This window comes from Trichechus manatus, unplaced genomic scaffold (assembly GCF_000243295.1).
Source record: "Trichechus manatus latirostris isolate Lorelei unplaced genomic scaffold, TriManLat1.0 scaffold00035, whole genome shotgun sequence".
Lineage (NCBI taxonomy): Eukaryota > Metazoa > Chordata > Mammalia > Sirenia > Trichechidae > Trichechus > Trichechus manatus.
In genome coordinates, this window is record NW_004443971.1 from 3750331 (window position 1) to 3757720 (window position 7390).

Sequence of the window (7390 nt, forward strand, 5' to 3'; positions counted from 1 at the left end):
TGTTTTTCTTCTTTCTTTTGATGAGTAGGTTTATTAACTTTATTTGTGGTTACCTTGAAATTTACCTTTATCTTCCTAGGTTTGAAGCAGTCTATTATTACTTGGTATCACCTTGCATTGCTCTCCTTTAGAACGTTCTATATCTACACCGTTTATTCCCTCTTTTATTGTTCTGATGCTGTTGTCATTTACAGATCAACCTCTCTGGTTCACTGTTGTAACTCTTTTTGTTTTGAGAGTTCATTTCCTAGGTTGGTATCTAGCTGGCACGATCCTGTGTCCTAGAATCAGCTTGTGGTGTGATGTTGTTTGTTTTCAGATCAAAGGACTCCCTTTATTAATTCTTGTAGTTTTGGTTTGGTTTTTACATAGTCTCTTAAATTCTGTTCATCTGGAAATGTCCTAATTTCACCATAATATTTGAAGTAGAGTTTTGCAGGATATATTATTCTTGGCTGGCAATTTTTTTCTTTCAATGTTTTATATATGTCATCCCATTGCCTTCTTGCCTGCATTGTTTCTGCTGAATAATCCAAGCTTAGTCTTATTGTTTCTTCTCTGCATGTGACTTTTTGTTTTTCTCAAGCTGCTCTCAGGATTCTTTGTCTTTGGTTTTAGTGAATGTGATTATGATATACTTTGGTGATTTTCTTTTGGGGTCTATCCTACATGGGGTACGTTAAACTTCTTGGATAGTCAGCTTTTCATCTTTCATGATATTGGGGAAGTTTTCCGTCAGCAGTTCTTCAATGATCCTTTCTGTGTTTTCTGTTTTCTCCCCCTGTTCTGAAACTGTGATCATTCGCAAACTTTTGCTTTTGATTATATCCCACATAATTCTCGAGGTTTCTTCATTTTTCTTTGTTCTTTTTTCCGATTTTTCCTCAAACAGAGTTGTATCCAAGTGTTTGTCTTCAATTTCGCAGATCCTCTCTTCTGTCGTTTCAAACCTTGTCTTCAGCCCATCTATGACACTGTACATTTCTGAAATCTTGTTTATCTTTTGGATTCCTAATTGTTTGTTTTGTATGATTTCTAGTTGTGAATATATTTTAACATTTTTTCCTTTATTATTTTTCTGAATTCTTCCTTTTTTGGGTATTTTCCATGGATTTGTCTATTTTTTCCTCATTTCTGTCTGAATTCTTGGATAGCTCTGAATATTAGAGATTTGAATTCCCTATCAGATAGTTCTAGTGCCTTTTCTTCTACTGGAAAGTCATCTGGTGTTTTATTTTGGACGCCTACTGGAACCATCTTCTCCTGTTTTTGTATATGTTTTGATATTGTCAGCTGTCTTTGGGAAATTCAGTAGTTATTTTCCTCATTTATTGATTGTATATTTGTTTCATCCTGCTTTTTTGTTTTATTTGGTTATGTCTGAGCAGGCGGGCTGTGCAGTTTTTGTTTACTTGTCTGTGGCATGATACTTTTCACCTCCTTCTCCAATAGGCAGGGTCAGTCACTCAGGTATGGTACAGCAGGGCAAGTCAAGCTGAAGGGGAGTTTCTGGGATGGGTTATTTGTGGCGTGTACTAGGGCCGACAGGGAGGGCCAGGAATCAGTGCAGGGCAGGTTCCGGTAGGCCATGCCTGTGCTGCTTGGGGGTGTGATGTTCAGCTCACAGTGCAGGTATGCAGGAAGGAGGCAGGAGATTGTGATGTATGGAGCTAAGATGCATATGGGAAAGAGGAGAGAGGAGAGAGGAACAGGAGCCAAAAACTTACAAACAAACAAAAAAGAGTGCTAAGGGAGCTTGCCATTGGAGTGAAGAGATGAGAGATTGAGAAATGGAGAAAAACAAAAAGAAAAAAAAGAAAAAGGGTAAAATAAATAAATAAATAAATGTTAGAAAAGATAAAAGAAATGAAATGCTCCCCAGAATCCCACCAGTGCAGCTGCAATGACTGGGGAACTTGCTCCCAGGCCATGAAGTACAGCCTGGGTAGAAGAGGTAGAGGTGTCACACAGTGCTGGGTATTCAGGAGACAGGAAGTGAAGGTAAGTATAGAGGGTTGCGAAACTGAGAAATGAAGAGACAAAAAGGGAAAAAGAGTGAAAAGAAAAGAAAGTACAGAAATTAAAAAAAAAAAAACAATACTAAAAAAAAGAAAAAAAGAAATGCCTCCAGGGATCCCATTGAGTGTCTGCACAGAGTAAGGGAGTAGCTCCCAAAGTGCGCAGTACTGCCTAGCTAGAAGTGGCTCCGAAGCCAAGAATATAAAAAGAAAACAAACAAATCAAAACAAAACAAAAAAAAGGCCTCGGGAATCTCACCAGCATAGTGGCATGGGCCAGGATACGGTTTGACAGTTGAGCTGTGTTTTGCAGCCTTTCAGGAAGAAGCAAAGATGGCACATGGAGCCATGTATTTGAGAGAAAGGAGGGGGAGGTGGTGAGAGGTATAGAAGAAATCAAAAGCAGCAGAAAAAAGCAAAACCAGCAGCCAACAAATGGCACTCATGGAGCCGGCCAGTGCAGGCGGGTGGAATCCAAGTGGCATTGGGGTGAAGCTGTTGCTTCCCAGCCAAGAGACTGTGGCTGCAGGAAGCAGAGGAGGCCTAGTGGGGGTGAAGAAGTGTGGGGGATGGGAAAGTATATATCGTTGGTTACTGATTGTTCTGTCTCCTGCTGTAAGCTCTGTGAAGCTGCTTTCTCATAGCCCCTGTTCACTGATCTCCAATAGGAGTCCAAGATGGCGGATCAATGTTGCGTTAGCTGAAAGGGGACCTCTGCATGTATCTCTCCTTGCTCTCTGTTGTCTGTCAGTTTCTTATTCCATTTGGTGCTTGGCTGAGTTCTTTATCTCTTCATTTGATGCTTAGGTTTCAGGATTGACGTTTGTCTCTGTTTGGCTTAGTTTTTTTCAGATCTTTGCTATGGAAGGATGGCGTGGTGCTTCTGTCTATACTGCCATGTTGTCCGGAAGTCTAGGTGGGTTTTTAATGGAGTGCTGTACTCATGGGTAGTATCCTTTATTTTGTGTGCCAGTCTGTTATTTTACTAAAAGTTGACCTCAGGAGATAGTTTCGATTCAATGTTTAATGTGTCTCTCAGGGTGATAGTCTCAGGGAATCCTCTAGTCTTAATTGGTCCAGTAAGTTTGGACTTTTTAAGAATTAGAGTTCTGTTCTGCATTTTTCTCTCATTCTATCAGAGTCCATCTATTGTGGCCCTGATCAGAACAGTAGGTAGTGGTAGCCAGGCACCATCTAGTTCTTCTGGTCTCAGGTCAGATGAAGCTGTGGCTTATGTAGGCTATTAGCCCTGTAGACTGGTTTCTTCTCTGAGACTTTGGCAGAGAGTTCCTTTTTATTCTGGAAAAATTGGCACATACTGCTAGAGGTCAAGCCCTGGGTGCTGTGAGGGTTGAAGAAACCTTTTTTTGTAAGGGTTAGCACTCTGCAAGAGATCTGTCAGGAAGATTTCCTAGACAAACTGGAAGTCCACAAATGGAATTCAGACAGCAGATATGTACTGTTGGCCTACACAAAATTTTAAAAATCAGGAACAAGTGAGGTTTATCCTGGGAATGCAAGGCTTGTTCAAAATTTGAAAACAATTAGTGTAACTCACCACATCCGTGGGTGGCACAAAGGATTAAGTGCTTAACTACTAGCAAAATTTTGAAACCTGACAGAGGCACCTTGGAAGACAGGCCCAGCAATCTTCTTCCAAAAGGTCACAGCTTTGAAAACCCTATGGAGTAATTCTACTCTGCATACATGGGATCACCATGAGTCAGAATTGGCTTGACAACAACTAACAGCAGCGACAACAATTCACAATGTCAACAAATTAAAGAAAAACAAAACAGTATGATCATTGCCTTTGCTGCCTAATGCTGCCAGAACAAAAAAATACCACAATTGAATGGTGTTAAAGAATATGAATTTATTTTTTCACAGTTCAAGAGGCTAGAAGTCCAAATTCAGAGCATGATTTTAGGAGGAGGTCCTTCCTTGTCAATAGCCCTTGGTGTTCTTTAATGTCTGTCTTCCTTCTCTGTGTATCTCTGTGTCTATTCTGGTCTTTTAATAACTTAGTAGTGATTATGTCTAGGATCCACTTACTCAGGTATGATCTATTTAACATAGTAATAAATCCTATTTCCAAGCAAGATCCTATCCACAGGAGTAAGGGCCAAAACTTAAATACATATATTTAGAGGACAAAATTCAATGCATAACAATTATCGCAATAGATGCAGAGAAAACATTGAAAATAGTCAACATACATCCATGATAAAAACTCTCAGCAAAATAGGATTAGCCAAGAACATCCTGAACTTGATAAAGACCATTTACAAAAAACCTTCAGTAACTTCATATTTAATGGTGAAAAACAATGCTTTCCCCCTAAAACCATGTACAAGGTAAGGGTCTCCGTTTTCACTATTCCTATTGAATGTAGTATTGGAGGTCCTAGTCCATGCAGTAAGGCAATAAAAAGGAACAAAAGGGATACACTGGGCAGATTAACCAGCAAGCAAGGTACACATGGGCTTACAGTAAGCAAGGTGCACACGAGCTTAATTGTGCTTACTTACTAATCTACAATGAATAATTTCACGTCTTTGATGTACTGAAAAACAGATGAAATTGTGCACTACAGATTAGTAAGTAAGCACAAGTAAGCCCATGCATACCTTACTTATTGGGTAATCTGTCCCTAGGCATACAGATTGGAAAGGAAGAAATAAAACTGTCTCTATTCAGAGATGATATGATTGTCTACACAGAAATTTTCACAGAATCTACAATAAAGCTACAAGAATTAATAAGTAAGTTTAGCAAGTTCACAGGATACAAAGTTAATATACACAAATCAATCGTATTTCTATATATTAGCAATAAACAAATAGAAATTTAATTTTTTAGAAGTACCATTTACAATAGCACCAGAAAATATGGAACACTTAGGTATAAATCTAACAATTTGTACAAGATCTGTATGATGAAAACTATAAAACTATAAAGAAATCAAAGATCTTATAAATGGAAATATACACTGTGGTCATAGGTTGGAAGACTCAACATTGTTACAATATCAATTCTCCTCAAACTGACCTATAAATTCAATAAGATCCCAGTCAAAACCCCTATGGAATTAAAAAAAAAAATTGATAAGCTGATTTTAAGGACATGGAACTAGAGTAAGACAATTTTGAAAAAGAACAAATCACACTACCTGATTTCAAGACTTACTATCAAGCTACAGTAACTGTCTTAGGGTTCTCAGAGAGGCAAAACCAATAAAGTGTATATAAATATATACAGAGAGATTTATATCAAGGAAATGGCTCACGTGGTTGTAGAGGCTAGAACGTCCCTAGTTCATGGGTCAGGATAGAGGCTTCTCCTGGTTCATGTAGCTGCGAGGGCTGGTGAACCCAAGATCAGCAGGTCAGAGAGCAGGGCTCTTGCTCACAGGCTGTGAAGACCAATGAATCTCAAGATTAGCAGGCAAGACTGCAGGTTAGCTGCAAGCTCAAGTCCCCTCAGACTAACAGGAGCCAGCTGCAGGAGCCAGATGGAGCTTGTGGGCCTTGGCAGAATGTCCACTTATATTTGATGCAGGCCACATACCCAGGGAAACTCCCTTTTAACTGACTGGCTACTCACAGCAGATCCCATCATGGAGGTGATCACATTATATCAAATCTCATCATGGAGTGATCACAACATCATACGACTGCCAAACTACATCATAACTGCCAAACCACTGAGAATCATGGCCCAGCCAAGTTGACACACAACGTTAACCATCACAGTCCACCCCTTGTTGACTTAGCACCTGTATACATCTCCTTAAAGCATACATAATCTCCGAATAAGGACAATTATAAAGTCACACTTGCACTTAACATGATACAATGAACACACATACAAACGAAAATGTTCTAGCCCAGTTTACATCTTATATTTTGTAAGTGAAGAAAACAAAAATATTTGATGCACACATACAAAGCAGAGATACTCATAACAATTACAGTCTTTGTTTCTGCAACTAGTTACGTGGCTGTAACTGGTATTTAGAACTACCTTTTCCCCCCAACCATTTTGTATTCCCTTTGCCTTCAGCAAGCACCTCAGCTGGTTGTGGTTTTTTGCCTGGTGGGGTGAACCAAACTTTCATTCCTGAAAGGTCTGGGCCATTAGTAGTCATGTCGGAATTGGGCTGCTGTAGTTTTCCATTGACTTTAATCACAGGGCAGGGTAATACTATAAGATGCCCTAAGGGATTTTCTGCATTCCAGACATACTCCTCTTTACCTCCATTATGTAATATTAGTCTGATTTCCTCTTGGTAATCAGGATCAATCACAAGAGCCAATATGGTAACTCCCTTCTTTGCTTGCTGATCCAGAGGAATAAGGAGCACAAAGTGGCCGGGTGGCATTTTAACTTCCAGTTCATTGGAATTATGGATGTGTTTCCAGATGGGAGTATTCCTCCCTTTGAAACTAAGACCTCTTGACCCGCAGAGTATAGGGCAGCGGGGACAGGAAGCAAAAATTCTGCGAGTGGGTCACTAGGGGTAATAGTGAGAGATGCCACTCCCATTTCCACCCCTTGATTCCTGGACCCATGAATCCTGGCTGTGGGAGAAACAGCACCATATATTGGCCGCTGGTTTAGAGCATATACAGCCTCATGGAGAACACTGCCCCAAACCTGTAAGATATTGGCACCTAGCTGGTACTCTAATTGTGTTTTTAGAAGGCCATTCCATTGTTCTATCAAGCCAGCTGTTTCGGGATGATGGAGAACATGGTAAGACCAGTGAATTCCATGAGCATGGACACATTGCCACACTTCACTTCTGTGAACTGAGTCCCTTGATCTGAGGCAATGCTGTGTGGGATACCATGACAGTGGAAAAGACATTCTGTAAGTCCATGGATGGTAGTTTTGGCAGAAGCATTGTGTGCAGGGAAGGCAAATCCATATCCAGACTGTCTTTTATTTCCAATAAGAGCAAACCACTGCCCTTTCCATGATGGAAGTGGTCCAATGTAATCAACCTGCCACCAGGTTGCAGGCTGATCACCTCGAGGGATGGGGCCATATTGGGGACTTGGTGTTGCTGTCTGCTGCTGGCAGATTGGGCACTCAGCAGTGGCTGTGTCCAAGTCGGCCTTGGTGAGTGGAGTCCATGTTGCTGAGATCATGCATAACCTCCATCCCCGCCACCACGGCCACTTTGTTCATAAGCCCATTGAGCAATGACAGGAATGGCTGGGGAAAGAGGATAACTGGATTCCACAGAATGCATCATCCTATCCACTCAATTGTTAAAATCCTCCTCTGCTGAGGCCACTGTTTGGTGAGCATTCATATGGGACACAAATATCTTCATTTCTTTGGCCCATTCAGAGAAGTCTATC